The sequence below is a fragment of the Salminus brasiliensis genome, chromosome 9 (genome assembly GCF_030463535.1).
Source record: "Salminus brasiliensis chromosome 9, fSalBra1.hap2, whole genome shotgun sequence".
NCBI classification, from domain to species: Eukaryota; Metazoa; Chordata; class Actinopteri; order Characiformes; family Bryconidae; genus Salminus; species Salminus brasiliensis.
This window is the reverse complement of record NC_132886.1, coordinates 341,654-354,608: the sequence shown is the minus strand read 5'-3', so window position 1 is coordinate 354,608 and position 12,955 is coordinate 341,654. Positions and strand designations below refer to the sequence as shown.

The 12,955-nt window shown below is 45.9% G+C and overlaps 24 non-coding genes across 24 annotated transcripts; all 24 read right to left on the bottom strand.

Annotated features, from left to right (window-relative positions):
• Window positions 1-248: 248 nt before the first annotated feature.
• trnah-gug (transfer RNA histidin (anticodon GUG)) lies at window positions 249-320 on the bottom strand. The gene has a single exon. It is a non-coding gene; the product is annotated as a tRNA-His (tRNA).
• A 342-nt stretch (window positions 321-662) lies between these two features.
• Window positions 663-735, bottom strand: trnam-cau (transfer RNA methionine (anticodon CAU)). The gene has a single exon. It is a non-coding gene; the product is annotated as a tRNA-Met (tRNA).
• A 346-nt stretch (window positions 736-1,081) lies between these two features.
• Window positions 1,082-1,154, bottom strand: trnar-acg (transfer RNA arginine (anticodon ACG)). The gene has a single exon. It is a non-coding gene; the product is annotated as a tRNA-Arg (tRNA).
• Window positions 1,155-1,786: 632 nt separating this feature from the next.
• trnah-gug (transfer RNA histidin (anticodon GUG)) lies at window positions 1,787-1,858 on the bottom strand. The gene has a single exon. It is a non-coding gene; the product is annotated as a tRNA-His (tRNA).
• A 342-nt stretch (window positions 1,859-2,200) lies between these two features.
• Window positions 2,201-2,273, bottom strand: trnam-cau (transfer RNA methionine (anticodon CAU)). The gene has a single exon. It is a non-coding gene; the product is annotated as a tRNA-Met (tRNA).
• A 346-nt stretch (window positions 2,274-2,619) lies between these two features.
• On the bottom strand, window positions 2,620-2,692 carry trnar-acg (transfer RNA arginine (anticodon ACG)). The gene has a single exon. It is a non-coding gene; the product is annotated as a tRNA-Arg (tRNA).
• A 1,046-nt stretch (window positions 2,693-3,738) lies between these two features.
• Window positions 3,739-3,811, bottom strand: trnam-cau (transfer RNA methionine (anticodon CAU)). Its single transcript has one exon. It is a non-coding gene; the product is annotated as a tRNA-Met (tRNA).
• A 347-nt stretch (window positions 3,812-4,158) lies between these two features.
• On the bottom strand, window positions 4,159-4,231 carry trnar-acg (transfer RNA arginine (anticodon ACG)). The gene has a single exon. It is a non-coding gene; the product is annotated as a tRNA-Arg (tRNA).
• Window positions 4,232-4,863: 632 nt separating this feature from the next.
• Window positions 4,864-4,935, bottom strand: trnah-gug (transfer RNA histidin (anticodon GUG)). The gene has a single exon. It is a non-coding gene; the product is annotated as a tRNA-His (tRNA).
• Window positions 4,936-5,277: 342 nt separating this feature from the next.
• trnam-cau (transfer RNA methionine (anticodon CAU)) lies at window positions 5,278-5,350 on the bottom strand. Its single transcript has one exon. It is a non-coding gene; the product is annotated as a tRNA-Met (tRNA).
• A 346-nt stretch (window positions 5,351-5,696) lies between these two features.
• Window positions 5,697-5,769, bottom strand: trnar-acg (transfer RNA arginine (anticodon ACG)). Its single transcript has one exon. It is a non-coding gene; the product is annotated as a tRNA-Arg (tRNA).
• A 632-nt stretch (window positions 5,770-6,401) lies between these two features.
• On the bottom strand, window positions 6,402-6,473 carry trnah-gug (transfer RNA histidin (anticodon GUG)). Its single transcript has one exon. It is a non-coding gene; the product is annotated as a tRNA-His (tRNA).
• Window positions 6,474-6,815: 342 nt separating this feature from the next.
• trnam-cau (transfer RNA methionine (anticodon CAU)) lies at window positions 6,816-6,888 on the bottom strand. Its single transcript has one exon. It is a non-coding gene; the product is annotated as a tRNA-Met (tRNA).
• A 346-nt stretch (window positions 6,889-7,234) lies between these two features.
• trnar-acg (transfer RNA arginine (anticodon ACG)) lies at window positions 7,235-7,307 on the bottom strand. The gene has a single exon. It is a non-coding gene; the product is annotated as a tRNA-Arg (tRNA).
• Window positions 7,308-7,939: 632 nt separating this feature from the next.
• Window positions 7,940-8,011, bottom strand: trnah-gug (transfer RNA histidin (anticodon GUG)). The gene has a single exon. It is a non-coding gene; the product is annotated as a tRNA-His (tRNA).
• A 342-nt stretch (window positions 8,012-8,353) lies between these two features.
• Window positions 8,354-8,426, bottom strand: trnam-cau (transfer RNA methionine (anticodon CAU)). Its single transcript has one exon. It is a non-coding gene; the product is annotated as a tRNA-Met (tRNA).
• A 346-nt stretch (window positions 8,427-8,772) lies between these two features.
• trnar-acg (transfer RNA arginine (anticodon ACG)) lies at window positions 8,773-8,845 on the bottom strand. The gene has a single exon. It is a non-coding gene; the product is annotated as a tRNA-Arg (tRNA).
• Window positions 8,846-9,477: 632 nt separating this feature from the next.
• On the bottom strand, window positions 9,478-9,549 carry trnah-gug (transfer RNA histidin (anticodon GUG)). Its single transcript has one exon. It is a non-coding gene; the product is annotated as a tRNA-His (tRNA).
• Window positions 9,550-9,891: 342 nt separating this feature from the next.
• trnam-cau (transfer RNA methionine (anticodon CAU)) lies at window positions 9,892-9,964 on the bottom strand. Its single transcript has one exon. It is a non-coding gene; the product is annotated as a tRNA-Met (tRNA).
• Window positions 9,965-10,310: 346 nt separating this feature from the next.
• trnar-acg (transfer RNA arginine (anticodon ACG)) lies at window positions 10,311-10,383 on the bottom strand. The gene has a single exon. It is a non-coding gene; the product is annotated as a tRNA-Arg (tRNA).
• Window positions 10,384-11,015: 632 nt separating this feature from the next.
• trnah-gug (transfer RNA histidin (anticodon GUG)) lies at window positions 11,016-11,087 on the bottom strand. The gene has a single exon. It is a non-coding gene; the product is annotated as a tRNA-His (tRNA).
• A 342-nt stretch (window positions 11,088-11,429) lies between these two features.
• trnam-cau (transfer RNA methionine (anticodon CAU)) lies at window positions 11,430-11,502 on the bottom strand. The gene has a single exon. It is a non-coding gene; the product is annotated as a tRNA-Met (tRNA).
• A 346-nt stretch (window positions 11,503-11,848) lies between these two features.
• Window positions 11,849-11,921, bottom strand: trnar-acg (transfer RNA arginine (anticodon ACG)). Its single transcript has one exon. It is a non-coding gene; the product is annotated as a tRNA-Arg (tRNA).
• Window positions 11,922-12,553: 632 nt separating this feature from the next.
• On the bottom strand, window positions 12,554-12,625 carry trnah-gug (transfer RNA histidin (anticodon GUG)). The gene has a single exon. It is a non-coding gene; the product is annotated as a tRNA-His (tRNA).
• Between the last annotated feature and the right edge of the window lie 330 nt (window positions 12,626-12,955).

Sequence of the window (12,955 nt, the reverse complement as noted above, 5' to 3'; positions counted from 1 at the left end):
ATTTCCGACTCATAACTTTGCCTTGATATTTTGAATTCTTTGGAAAGTCCCGATGAAATGCAAATAGCAGAGACTAATTCAAAAGTCACCAGATAAGGGGCGCCCCTGATCAAATCCCAAGGAAAAGATTAGACATGAATTCAAACGACTCTCTCCACATCCTAAGCACCAAACCTTGTACCCGTTCTACCCTAAAGGATTCCAAAGAAAAGCGTGCGATCAATAGCCAGCCGTACACTGAAAGGGCTTGCCGTGACCCGGATTCGAACCGGGGTTGCTGCGGCCACAACGCAGAGTACTAACCACTATACGATCACGGCTCCTCACCCGTCACAGACTGTAGCAATCAAACGGCATGTGGCCATTTCTACATCAGAGGACAAGTATCCATATGTTGCGGAAGAGTATTGTCTATATAATAATCAAAGCCCACGCTCTTATGGTCCAGTTTATCGTCTTTGTGGAAGAGTTGCACAGATGAGTGAAATGCAGGATCGGATACGTGTTGTCATGTTTCTGGCTTGTGTGATTAACTCTGCAAGGACCAGCATGAAGAACCAACACAGAGCTTGTGAAGGCAGAGAACGGAGCTTGCACACTTTGTTAAAAATGCAAGCAAGACCAGAGCTTAAGGGCATGCATCTGATTTTAAAAGAGCAACCTGCCCCGTGTGAGGATCGAACTCACGACCTTCAGATTATGAGACTGACGCGCTACCTACTGCGCTAACGAGGCACTCGTCCCAGACGGGCAAAAAAATATCACTGCCTCATACAATTGCAGCCATCTCTACACTTTTGCGAGAACAGCTGGAAAGGAGTGTTTGGCTACTCGGCTAAGACAACAAAACCACCCACAGGTTAACTCAGCTTTGTCTGAATATGCACCGTTAAACGTTTCTTACTAGAAATACTGCTGAAAGAAAAGTGCAAAATTCACAACTTTGCGCAAATACAATGGAGCACTCATGTTTTCGGCTGTGTGAAAATCTAGGCAGCTTTACCCATGCTTGAACCTCTAGGGAGCCAATGAAAATCAAACAAGTTCCCAAATGGCAAAAAGTAATGAATGAAAAGGTTGCCGAGCCAGCCAGGAGTCGAACCTAGAATCTTCTGATCCGTAGTCAGACGCGTTATCCATTGCGCCACTGGCCCACTGCCGCAGGAAGAGGGATGGACTCTGGAGGACCTTCCCGCCTATGTCTCATGAAACTGATTCATTCAACTCCAAAGCCAAGTACAATCTCAACTTGTGTTGTGGTCTTCAGGATGTTCTCTGCTTTACTCAGCTCGTAAAAGCAGACACAAGAAGATTCCCATACTTGAGTCCAACTCTGCCCGCCTGGGTGAAAACCAGGAATACTAAACGCTAGACCGTATGGAACACTGAAGAGTAATGTATGGAAGGTGTGGGTCTAGTACATGTCCAGATCTGCTCTCGTTCAAGGTTGCCTTTTTTGAACAGAGAAACGTTTGCCCTGGCTAGTGTCATGACCAGCGGATGGAAGATGGTACCATTCATTTGGCCTATAAATTGGCATTTCCGACTCATAACTTTGCCTTGATATTTTGAATTCTTTGGAAAGTCCCGATGAAATGCAAATAGCAGAGACTAATTCAAAAGTCACCAGATAATGGGCGCCCCTGATCAAATCCCAAGGAAAAGATTAGACATGAATTCAAACGACTCTCTCCACATCCTAAGCACCAAACCTTGTACCCGTTCTACCCTAAAGGATTCCAAAGAAAAGCGTGCGATCAATAGCCAGCCGTACACTGAAAGGGCTTGCCGTGACCCGGATTCGAACCGGGGTTGCTGCGGCCACAACGCAGAGTACTAACCACTATACGATCACGGCTCCTCACCCGTCACAGACTGTAGCAATCAAACGGCATGTGGCCATTTCTACATCAGAGGACAAGTATCCATATGTTGCGGAAGAGTATTGTCTATATAATAATCAAAGCCCACGCTCTTATGGTCCAGTTTATCGTCTTTGTGGAAGAGTTGCACAGATGAGTGAAATGCAGGATCGGATACGTGTTGTCATGTTTCTGGCTTGTGTGATTAACTCTGCAAGGACCAGCATGAAGAACCAACACAGAGCTTGTGAAGGCAGAGAACGGAGCTTGCACACTTTGTTAAAAATGCAAGCAAGACCAGAGCTTAAGGGCATGCATCTGATTTTAAAAGAGCAACCTGCCCCGTGTGAGGATCGAACTCACGACCTTCAGATTATGAGACTGACGCGCTACCTACTGCGCTAACGAGGCACTCATCCCAGACGGGCAAAAAAATATCACTGCCTCATACAATTGCAGCCATCTCTACACTTTTGCGAGAACAGCTGGAAAGGAGTGTTTGGCTACTCGGCTAAGACAACAAAACCACCCACAGGTTAACTCAGCTTTGTCTGAATATGCACCGTTAAACGTTTCTTACTAGAAATACTGCTGAAAGAAAAGTGCAAAATTCACAACTTTGCGCAAATACAATGGAGCACTCATGTTTTCGGCTGTGTGAAAATCTAGGCAGCTTTACCCATGCTTGAACCTCTAGGGAGCCAATGAAAATCAAACAAGTTCCCAAATGGCAAAAAGTAATGAATGAAAAGGTTGCCGAGCCAGCCAGGAGTCGAACCTAGAATCTTCTGATCCGTAGTCAGACGCGTTATCCATTGCGCCACTGGCCCACTGCCGCAGGAAGAGGGATGGACTCTGGAGGACCTTCCCGCCTATGTCTCATGAAACTGATTCATTCAACTCCAAAGCCAAGTACAATCTCAACTTGTGTTGTGGTCTTCAGGATGTTCTCTGCTTTACTCAGCTCGTAAAAGCAGACACAAGAAGATTCCCATACTTGAGTCCAACTCTGCCCGCCTGGGTGAAAACCAGGAATACTAAACGCTAGACCGTATGGAACACTGAAGAGTAATGTATGGAAGGTGTGGGTCTAGTACATGTCCAGATCTGCTCTCGTTCAAGGTTGCCTTTTTTGAACAGAGAAACGTTTGCCCTGGCTAGTGTCATGACCAGCGGATGGAAGATGGTACCATTCATTTGGCCTATAAATTGGCATTTCCGACTCATAACTTTGCCTTGATATTTTGAATTCTTTGGAAAGTCCCGATGAAATGCAAATAGCAGAGACTAATTCAAAAGTCACCAGATAATGGGCGCCCCTGATCAAATCCCAAGGAAAAGATTAGACATGAATTCAAACGACTCTCTCCACATCCTAAGCACCAAACCTTGTACCCGTTCTACCCTAAAGGATTCCAAAGAAAAGCGTGCGATCAATAGCCAGCCGTACACTGAAAAGGCTTGCCGTGACCCGGATTCGAACCGGGGTTGCTGCGGCCACAACGCAGAGTACTAACCCCTATACGATCACGGCTCCTCACCCGTCACAGACTGTAGCAATCAAACGGCATGTGGCCATTTCTACATCAGAGGACAAGTATCCATATGTTGCGGAAGAGTATTGTCTATATAATAATCAAAGCCCACGCTCTTATGGTCCAGTTTATTGTCTTTGTGGAAGAGTTGCACAGATGAGTGAAATGCAGGATCGGATACGTGTTGTCATGTTTCTGGCTTGTGTGATTAACTCTGCAAGGACCAGCATGAAGAACCAACACAGAGCTTGTGAAGGCAGAGAACGGAGCTTGCACACTTTGTTAAAAATGCAAGCAAGACCAGAGCTTAAGGGCATGCATCTGATTTTAAAAGAGCAACCTGCCCCGTGTGAGGATCGAACTCACGACCTTCAGATTATGAGACTGACGCGCTACCTACTGCGCTAACGAGGCACTCATCCCAGACGGCCAAAAAAAATTTCAGTGCCTCATACAATTGCAGCCATCTCTACACTTTTGCGAGAACAGCTGGAAAGGAGTGTTTGGCTACTCGGCTAAGACAACAAAACCACCCACAGGTTAACTCAGCTTTGTCTGAATATGCACCGTTAAACGTTTCTTACTAGAAATACTGCTGAAAGAAAAGTGCAAAATTCACAACTTTGCGCAAATACAATGGAGCACTCATGTTTTCGGCTGTGTGAAAATCTAGGCAGCTTTACCCATGCTTGAACCTCTAGGGAGCCAATGAAAATCAAACAAGTTCCCAAATGGCAAAAAGTAATGAATGAAAAGGTTGCCGAGCCAGCCAGGAGTCGAACCTAGAATCTTCTGATCCGTAGTCAGACGCGTTATCCATTGCGCCACTGGCCCACTGCCGCAGGAAGAGGGATGGACTCTGGAGGACCTTCCCGCCTATGTCTCATGAAACTGATTCATTCAACTCCAAAGCCAAGTACAATCTCAACTTGTGTTGTGGTCTTCAGGATGTTCTCTGCTTTACTCAGCTCGTAAAAGCAGACACAAGAAGATTCCCATACTTGAGTCCAACTCTGCCCGCCTGGGTGAAAACCAGGAATACTAAACGCTAGACCGTATGGAACACTGAAGAGTAATGTATGGAAGGTGTGGGTCTAGTACATGTCCAGATCTGCTCTCGTTCAAGGTTGCCTTTTTTGAACAGAGAAACGTTTGCCCTGGCTAGTGTCATGACCAGCGGATGGAAGATGGTACCATTCATTTGGCCTATAAATTGGCATTTCCGACTCATAACTTTGCCTTGATATTTTGAATTCTTTGGAAAGTCCCGATGAAATGCAAATAGCAGAGACTAATTCAAAAGTCACCAGATAAGGGGCGCCCCTGATCAAATCCCAAGGAAAAGATTAGACATGAATTCAAACGACTCTCTCCACATCCTAAGCACCAAACCTTGTACCCGTTCTACCCTAAAGGATTCCAAAGAAAAGCGTGCGATCAATAGCCAGCCGTACACTGAAAGGGCTTGCCGTGACCCGGATTCGAACCGGGGTTGCTGCGGCCACAACGCAGAGTACTAACCACTATACGATCACGGCTCCTCACCCGTCACAGACTGTAGCAATCAAACGGCATGTGGCCATTTCTACATCAGAGGACAAGTATCCATATGTTGCGGAAGAGTATTGTCTATATAATAATCAAAGCCCACGCTCTTATGGTCCAGTTTATCGTCTTTGTGGAAGAGTTGCACAGATGAGTGAAATGCAGGATCGGATACGTGTTGTCATGTTTCTGGCTTGTGTGATTAACTCTGCAAGGACCAGCATGAAGAACCAACACAGAGCTTGTGAAGGCAGAGAACGGAGCTTGCACACTTTGTTAAAAATGCAAGCAAGACCAGAGCTTAAGGGCATGCATCTGATTTTAAAAGAGCAACCTGCCCCGTGTGAGGATCGAACTCACGACCTTCAGATTATGAGACTGACGCGCTACCTACTGCGCTAACGAGGCACTCGTCCCAGACGGGCAAAAAAATATCACTGCCTCATACAATTGCAGCCATCTCTACACTTTTGCGAGAACAGCTGGAAAGGAGTGTTTGGCTACTCGGCTAAGACAACAAAACCACCCACAGGTTAACTCAGCTTTGTCTGAATATGCACCGTTAAACGTTTCTTACTAGAAATACTGCTGAAAGAAAAGTGCAAAATTCACAACTTTGCGCAAATACAATGGAGCACTCATGTTTTCGGCTGTGTGAAAATCTAGGCAGCTTTACCCATGCTTGAACCTCTAGGGAGCCAATGAAAATCAAACAAGTTCCCAAATGGCAAAAAGTAATGAATGAAAAGGTTGCCGAGCCAGCCAGGAGTCGAACCTAGAATCTTCTGATCCGTAGTCAGACGCGTTATCCATTGCGCCACTGGCCCACTGCCGCAGGAAGAGGGATGGACTCTGGAGGACCTTCCCGCCTATGTCTCATGAAACTGATTCATTCAACTCCAAAGCCAAGTACAATCTCAACTTGTGTTGTGGTCTTCAGGATGTTCTCTGCTTTACTCAGCTCGTAAAAGCAGACACAAGAAGATTCCCATACTTGAGTCCAACTCTGCCCGCCTGGGTGAAAACCAGGAATACTAAACGCTAGACCGTATGGAACACTGAAGAGTAATGTATGGAAGGTGTGGGTCTAGTACATGTCCAGATCTGCTCTCGTTCAAGGTTGCCTTTTTTGAACAGAGAAACGTTTGCCCTGGCTAGTGTCATGACCAGCGGATGGAAGATGGTACCATTCATTTGGCCTATGAATTGGCATTTCCGACTCATAACTTTGCCTTGATATTTTGAATTCTTTGGAAAGTCCCGATGAAATGCAAATAGCAGAGACTAATTCAAAAGTCACCAGATAATGGGCGCCCCTGATCAAATCCCAAGGAAAAGATTAGACATGAATTCAAACGACTCTCTCCACATCCTAAGCACCAAACCTTGTACCCGTTCTACCCTAAAGGATTCCAAAGAAAAGCGTGCGATCAATAGCCAGCCGTACACTGAAAGGGCTTGCCGTGACCCGGATTCGAACCGGGGTTGCTGCGGCCACAACGCAGAGTACTAACCACTATACGATCACGGCTCCTCACCCGTCACAGACTGTAGCAATCAAACGGCATGTGGCCATTTCTACATCAGAGGACAAGTATCCATATGTTGCGGAAGAGTATTGTCTATATAATAATCAAAGCCCACGCTCTTATGGTCCAGTTTATCGTCTTTGTGGAAGAGTTGCACAGATGAGTGAAATGCAGGATCGGATACGTGTTGTCATGTTTCTGGCTTGTGTGATTAACTCTGCAAGGACCAGCATGAAGAACCAACACAGAGCTTGTGAAGGCAGAGAACGGAGCTTGCACACTTTGTTAAAAATGCAAGCAAGACCAGAGCTTAAGGGCATGCATCTGATTTTAAAAGAGCAACCTGCCCCGTGTGAGGATCGAACTCACGACCTTCAGATTATGAGACTGACGCGCTACCTACTGCGCTAACGAGGCACTCATCCCAGACGGGCAAAAAAATATCACTGCCTCATACAATTGCAGCCATCTCTACACTTTTGCGAGAACAGCTGGAAAGGAGTGTTTGGCTACTCGGCTAAGACAACAAAACCACCCACAGGTTAACTCAGCTTTGTCTGAATATGCACCGTTAAACGTTTCTTACTAGAAATACTGCTGAAAGAAAAGTGCAAAATTCACAACTTTGCGCAAATACAATGGAGCACTCATGTTTTCGGCTGTGTGAAAATCTAGGCAGCTTTACCCATGCTTGAACCTCTAGGGAGCCAATGAAAATCAAACAAGTTCCCAAATGGCAAAAAGTAATGAATGAAAAGGTTGCCGAGCCAGCCAGGAGTCGAACCTAGAATCTTCTGATCCGTAGTCAGACGCGTTATCCATTGCGCCACTGGCCCACTGCCGCAGGAAGAGGGATGGACTCTGGAGGACCTTCCCGCCTATGTCTCATGAAACTGATTCATTCAACTCCAAAGCCAAGTACAATCTCAACTTGTGTTGTGGTCTTCAGGATGTTCTCTGCTTTACTCAGCTCGTAAAAGCAGACACAAGAAGATTCCCATACTTGAGTCCAACTCTGCCCGCCTGGGTGAAAACCAGGAATACTAAACGCTAGACCGTATGGAACACTGAAGAGTAATGTATGGAAGGTGTGGGTCTAGTACATGTCCAGATCTGCTCTCGTTCAAGGTTGCCTTTTTTGAACAGAGAAACGTTTGCCCTGGCTAGTGTCATGACCAGCGGATGGAAGATGGTACCATTCATTTGGCCTATAAATTGGCATTTCCGACTCATAACTTTGCCTTGATATTTTGAATTCTTTGGAAAGTCCCGATGAAATGCAAATAGCAGAGACTAATTCAAAAGTCACCAGATAATGGGCGCCCCTGATCAAATCCCAAGGAAAAGATTAGACATGAATTCAAACGACTCTCTCCACATCCTAAGCACCAAACCTTGTACCCGTTCTACCCTAAAGGATTCCAAAGAAAAGCGTGCGATCAATAGCCAGCCGTACACTGAAAGGGCTTGCCGTGACCCGGATTCGAACCGGGGTTGCTGCGGCCACAACGCAGAGTACTAACCACTATACGATCACGGCTCCTCACCCGTCACAGACTGTAGCAATCAAACGGCATGTGGCCATTTCTACATCAGAGGACAAGTATCCATATGTTGCGGAAGAGTATTGTCTATATAATAATCAAAGCCCACGCTCTTATGGTCCAGTTTATCGTCTTTGTGGAAGAGTTGCACAGATGAGTGAAATGCAGGATCGGATACGTGTTGTCATGTTTCTGGCTTGTGTGATTAACTCTGCAAGGACCAGCATGAAGAACCAACACAGAGCTTGTGAAGGCAGAGAACGGAGCTTGCACACTTTGTTAAAAATGCAAGCAAGACCAGAGCTTAAGGGCATGCATCTGATTTTAAAAGAGCAACCTGCCCCGTGTGAGGATCGAACTCACGACCTTCAGATTATGAGACTGACGCGCTACCTACTGCGCTAACGAGGCACTCATCCCAGACGGGCAAAAAAATATCACTGCCTCATACAATTGCAGCCATCTCTACACTTTTGCGAGAACAGCTGGAAAGGAGTGTTTGGCTACTCGGCTAAGACAACAAAACCACCCACAGGTTAACTCAGCTTTGTCTGAATATGCACCGTTAAACGTTTCTTACTAGAAATACTGCTGAAAGAAAAGTGCAAAATTCACAACTTTGCGCAAATACAATGGAGCACTCATGTTTTCGGCTGTGTGAAAATCTAGGCAGCTTTACCCATGCTTGAACCTCTAGGGAGCCAATGAAAATCAAACAAGTTCCCAAATGGCAAAAAGTAATGAATGAAGAGGTTGCCGAGCCAGCCAGGAGTCGAACCTAGAATCTTCTGATCCGTAGTCAGACGCGTTATCCATTGCGCCACTGGCCCACTGCCGCAGGAAGAGGGATGGACTCTGGAGGACCTTCCCGCCTATGTCTCATGAAACTGATTCATTCAACTCCAAAGCCAAGTACAATCTCAACTTGTGTTGTGGTCTTCAGGATGTTCTTTGCTTTACTCAGCTCGTAAAAGCAGACACAAGAAGATTCCCATACTTGAGTCCAACTCTGCCCGCCTGGGTGAAAACCAGGAATACTAAACGCTAGACCGTATGGAACACTGAAGAGTAATGTATGGAAGGTGTGGGTCTAGTACATGTCCAGATCTGCTCTCGTTCAAGGTTGCCTTTTTTGAACAGAGAAACGTTTGCCCTGGCTAGTGTCATGACCAGCGGATGGAAGATGGTACCATTCATTTGGCCTATAAATTGGCATTTCCGACTCATAACTTTGCCTTGATATTTTGAATTCTTTGGAAAGTCCCGATGAAATGCAAATAGCAGAGACTAATTCAAAAGTCACCAGATAATGGGCGCCCCTGATCAAATCCCAAGGAAAAGATTAGACATGAATTCAAACGACTCTCTCCACATCCTAAGCACCAAACCTTGTACCCGTTCTACCCTAAAGGATTCCAAAGAAAAGCGTGCGATCAATAGCCAGCCGTACACTGAAAAGGCTTGCCGTGACCCGGATTCGAACCGGGGTTGCTGCGGCCACAACGCAGAGTACTAACCACTATACGATCACGGCTCCTCACCCGTCACAGACTGTAGCAATCAAACGGCATGTGGCCATTTCTACATCAGAGGACAAGTATCCATATGTTGCGGAAGAGTATTGTCTATATAATAATCAAAGCCCACGCTCTTATGGTCCAGTTTATCGTCTTTGTGGAAGAGTTGCACAGATGAGTGAAATGCAGGATCGGATACGTGTTGTCATGTTTCTGGCTTGTGTGATTAACTCTGCAAGGACCAGCATGAAGAACCAACACAGAGCTTGTGAAGGCAGAGAACGGAGCTTGCACACTTTGTTAAAAATGCAAGCAAGACCAGAGCTTAAGGGCATGCATCTGATTTTAAAAGAGCAACCTGCCCCGTGTGAGGATCGAACTCACGACCTTCAGATTATGAGACTGACGCGCTACCTACTGCGCTAACAAGGCACTCGTCCCAGACGGGCAAAAAAATATCACTGCCTCATACAATTGCAGCCATCGCTACACTTTTGCGAGAACAGCTGGAAAGGAGTGTTTGGCTACTCGGCTAAGACAACAAAACCACCCACAGGTTAACTCAGCTTTGTCTGAATATGCACCGTTAAACGTTTCTTACTAGAAATACTGCTGAAAGAAAAGTGCAAAATTCACAACTTTGCGCAAATACAATGGAGCACTCATGTTTTCGGCTGTGTGAAAATCTAGGCAGCTTTACCCATGCTTGAACCTCTAGGGAGCCAATGAAAATCAAACAAGTTCCCAAATGGCAAAAAGTAATGAATGAAAAGGTTGCCGAGCCAGCCAGGAGTCGAACCTAGAATCTTCTGATCCGTAGTCAGACGCGTTATCCATTGCGCCACTGGCCCACTACCGCAGGAAGAGGGATGGACTCTGGAGGACCCTCCCGCCTATGTCTCATGAAACTGATTCATTCAACTCCAAAGCCAAGTACAATCTCAACTTGTGTTGTGGTCTTCAGGATGTTCTCTGCTTTACTCAGCTCGTAAAAGCAGACACAAGAAGATTCCCATACTTGAGTCCAACTCTGCCCGCCTGGGTGAAAACCAGGAATACTAAACGCTAGACCGTATGGAACACTGAAGAGTAATGTATGGAAGGTGTGGGTCTAGTACATGTCCAGATCTGCTCTCGTTCAAGGTTGCCTTTTTTGAACAGAGAAACGTTTGCCCTGGCTAGTGTCATGACCAGCGGATGGAAGATGGTACCATTCATTTGGCCTATAAATTGGCATTTCCGACTCATAACTTTGCCTTGATATTTTGAATTCTTTGGAAAGTCCCGATGAAATGCAAATAGCAGAGACTAATTCAAAAGTCACCAGATAATGGGCGCCCCTGATCAAATCCCAAGGAAAAGATTAGACATGAATTCAAACGACTCTCTCCACATCCTAAGCACCAAACCTTGTACCCGTTCTACCCTAAAGGATTCCAAAGAAAAGCGTGCGATCAATAGCCAGCCGTACACTGAAAAGGCTTGCCGTGACCCGGATTCGAACCGGGGTTGCTGCGGCCACAACGCAGAGTACTAACCACTATACGATCACGGCTCCTCACCCGTCACAGACTGTAGCAATCAAACGGCATGTGGCCATTTCTACATCAGAGGACAAGTATCCATATGTTGCGGAAGAGTATTGTCTATATAATAATCAAAGCCCACGCTCTTATGGTCCAGTTTATCGTCTTTGTGGAAGAGTTGCACAGATGAGTGAAATGCAGGATCGGATACGTGTTGTCATGTTTCTGGCTTGTGTGATTAACTCTGCAAGGACCAGCATGAAGAACCAACACAGAGCTTGTGAAGGCAGAGAACGGAGCTTGCACACTTTGTTAAAAATGCAAGCAAGACCAGAGCTTAAGGGCATGCATCTGATTTTAAAAGAGCAACCTGCCCCGTGTGAGGATCGAACTCACGACCTTCAGATTATGAGACTGACGCGCTACCTACTGCGCTAACGAGGCACTCGTCCCAGACGGGCAAAAAAATATCACTGCCTCATACAATTGCAGCCATCTCTACACTTTTGCGAGAACAGCTGGAAAGGAGTGTTTGGCTACTCGGCTAAGACAACAAAACCACCCACAGGTTAACTCAGCTTTGTCTGAATATGCACCGTTAAACGTTTCTTACTAGAAATACTGCTGAAAGAAAAGTGCAAAATTCACAACTTTGCGCAAATACAATGGAGCACTCATGTTTTCGGCTGTGTGAAAATCTAGGCAGCTTTACCCATGCTTGAACCTCTAGGGAGCCAATGAAAATCAAACAAGTTCCCAAATGGCAAAAAGTAATGAATGAAAAGGTTGCCGAGCCAGCCAGGAGTCGAACCTAGAATCTTCTGATCCGTAGTCAGACGCGTTATCCATTGCGCCACTGGCCCACTGCCGCAGGAAGAGGGATGGACTCTGGAGGACCTTCCCGCCTATGTCTCATGAAACTGATTCATTCAACTCCAAAGCCAAGTACAATCTCAACTTGTGTTGTGGTCTTCAGGATGTTCTCTGCTTTACTCAGCTCGTAAAAGCAGACACAAGAAGATTCCCATACTTGAGTCCAACTCTGCCCGCCTGGGTGAAAACCAGGAATACTAAACGCTAGACCGTATGGAACACTGAAGAGTAATGTATGGAAGGTGTGGGTCTAGTACATGTCCAAATCTGCTCTCGTTCAAGGTTGCCTTTTTTGAACAGAGAAACGTTTGCCCTGGCTAGTGTCATGACCAGCGGATGGAAGATGGTACCATTCATTTGGCCTATAAATTGGCATTTCCGACTCATAACTTTGCCTTGATATTTTGAATTCTTTGGAAAGTCCCGATGAAATGCAAATAGCAGAGACTAATTCAAAAGTCACCAGATAATGGGCGCCCCTGATCAAATCCCAAGGAAAAGATTAGACATGAATTCAAACGACTCTCTCCACATCCTAAGCACCAAACCTTGTACCCGTTCTACCCTAAAGGATTCCAAAGAAAAGCGTGCGATCAATAGCCAGCCGTACACTGAAAAGGCTTGCCGTGACCCGGATTCGAACCGGGGTTGCTGCGGCCACAACGCAGAGTACTAACCACTATACGATCACGGCTCCTCACCCGTCACAGACTGTAGCAATCAAACGGCATGTGGCCATTTCTACATCAGAGGACAAGTATCCATATGTTGCGGAAGAGTATTGTCTATATAATAATCAAAGCCCACGCTCTTATGGTCCAGTTTATCGTCTTTGTGGAAGAGTTGCACAGATGAGTGAAATGCAGGATCGGATACGTGTTGTCATGTTTCTGGCTTGTGTGATTAACTCTGCAAGGACCAGCATGAAGAACCAACACAGAGCTTGTGAAGGCAGAGAACGGAGCTTGCACACTTTGTTAAAAATGCAAGCAAGACCAGAGCTTAAGGGCATGCATCTGATTTT